This window comes from Palaemon carinicauda, chromosome 14, assembly GCF_036898095.1.
Source record: "Palaemon carinicauda isolate YSFRI2023 chromosome 14, ASM3689809v2, whole genome shotgun sequence".
Taxonomy (NCBI): domain Eukaryota; kingdom Metazoa; phylum Arthropoda; class Malacostraca; order Decapoda; family Palaemonidae; genus Palaemon; species Palaemon carinicauda.
This window is the reverse complement of record NC_090738.1, coordinates 68,615,990-68,618,489: the sequence shown is the minus strand read 5'-3', so window position 1 is coordinate 68,618,489 and position 2,500 is coordinate 68,615,990.

The following is a 2,500-nucleotide window of genomic DNA, read 5'->3' as shown; positions in this document are numbered from 1 at the left end:
AAACAAGCTGCTATCAGTGCGAGGGGAGAGCGAAGAAAAAAAGGATAATATATACAAAAAAAAGTAATGTCGTTACTATGTACTCTCATGTGATACACGGTTATTATATGGCTCCCCCCCCTAAAAATGAGATAACGTACATGTTAAATAGGAGCTATGATTTAGAGAGGCGAAGTGTAGGCGGGTCATGTGGCAAGAGATAAGAAGGTATTAGACGATCAATGGAGACCCAGTCTTCTTTGCCACGAATGTTTAGTAGGAATGCTTTCGGATTGAGTCAGATCACAAGGAAAGGGCTTTTGTAATGTGGCATTAGCAGGGGCTTGCTTGTGTAGTTGCGTAGAAAGACGTGCGTTCCAGAGTGCTAGTCGGTCGGTATTTGATGCTTCGCTGGGGGCTTGTAAGTCTGGCGGCATGGAGTAAATTTTCCAACGACGTGAGGTATGTGCTGGAGATCATCGGAGAGAGGTTGCAGAAGGTAAAAATTCGGCAGGGACGACCAACGGGTTACCATACACCATTTCAGCTGCCAAGTGGTCTTTAGTCTCAGGAGGACCCAGGGAAGCTGAGTAAACCAGTTGGAGCTCTTTCAATGGGACATTAAAGCTGCTTTGAGGGTGCGATGAAAATGTTCAACCATTCCATTGGCAGTGGGGTTGTAGGCAGTTGTCTGATGTAGGGTGATGCCTAGGAGATTCGCTAATGATGTCCACAATTGAGAGGTGAAATTGGTACCCCTGTCAGAAGTAATTTGTTCAGGGATACCAAATCTTGCTATCCATTCTGAGAGTAAGGCAGATGTACATGAGGCGGACGTTGTAGTATCCATGGGAATGACTTCAGGCTAACGAGTGGAGCGGTCGATGACGGTAAACAGGTAATGATTTTCTTGTGATATGGGTAGGGGGCCTAAATATCGACGTGAATGTGGGCGAGACGATGTTGAGTTTAAGTAAATCATGTGTCGATTTATTTTGGAAGTTTGGCAAGATGTTTACGTGTGGACCCAATCCTTAGCATCCTTATAATGCCGTTCCAAATGAACTTCGTCTTCAACAGCTGTACAGGAGAACGGCGCGAGTGATGTGAAAGTTCGTGAATGAAATCAAACACCTGCCGGCGCATGGGAGCAGGAATCCACGGTCGTGGTCTACCAGTACGGATTTTACAGAGGATGGTTGTGTTAGAGCCATCGAGGGGGACGTCTTCCCAACGGGGTGATATGCAAGATGTCGTACATGCTTGATACTCTAGATCCTGTTGTTGGGCTTCAGCCAAAGCATTGTAATCCAATCCCTGTTGAACTTTGGGCATGTATTTTAACAGAGCATCGACAACGGGATTCATTTTCCCAAAGATGTGTTGAAGGGTGCAATTATATTCAGCCACGGCGGAAAGATGTCGGCGTTGACGGGCGGACCAGGCGTCAGACTAGCAAGTGAAGGCATGCACCAGAGGCATGTGGTCTGTGCGAATGATGGAGAGCATACCTTCTAAGAAATGGCAAAAGTGACGGACAGCCAAGTGCACCACCAGCAATTCGCGATCAAAGGTAGAATAACACGATTCTGCCTTGGACAGCTTTCTACTGAAGAAGGCCAATGGACGGGGCGAGAAGGAGAGTGGCATGTGGGACAGGAAAAGTGAGAGCAGCAGCAATTAATAGGGCATTATTTGCGTTGCAGAACGTCGCTTCTTAATGGGGGCCCCACTTCAGATCTTTTGGCGTAGCGGGGAGCAAAAGTGGAGGCAATGGCTGGCAGAAAATGGTGATGATAGTTGATCATGCCCATTAATTCTTGCAGTACTTTGACGGTCGAGGACATGGGGAGGTTTTGAACGGCCGCTACCTTCCTAGGGAGAGGATGGACTCCTTCAGGAGTGATGCGGTGCCCTAAGAACGACACTTCCTTGGCGCCAAAGGTACACTTGTTGTACCGGACTACAAGGCTGTTTTGTTGCAAGCGGTCGAGAATGATGCACAGATGACAAAGGTTGCTCTTTTGAGGAAGAGAACACAAGTATGTCGTCCACGTAACATACACAAAAGGGGATGTCCCTTAAGCTGCCATCTATAAGACGTTGAAAAGTGGCCCCAGCATTATGAAGGCCAAAAAAGGAGTAATTGAAGGTTATATACCAAAAGGAGTGGTGATGACAGTCTTGGGGATGTCTTCTGGTTTCATAGGCACCTTATAATACTACTTCAGTAGGTCACGTGTGGAAAAAACCTTCACTTTGTGCAGGTAGGAGGTCACGTCAGCGATGTTTGGGAGGGGGTAGTGATCTGGTACTGTTTGTATGTTCAGGCGCCTGTAATCCCCTCAAGGACAGAGGGAATCGTCTTTCTTCAGGACGATTGTAAGGGTGGCGACCATAGGCTGGAGGCCTTTTGGCAAAGGCCCATTTCTTCCATTTCGGTGAACGTCTGTTTGGCGGCTGCCAATCGATCCAGTGCCCGACGTCTGAATTTGGCAAAGACTGGGGTTCCGGTTGACTT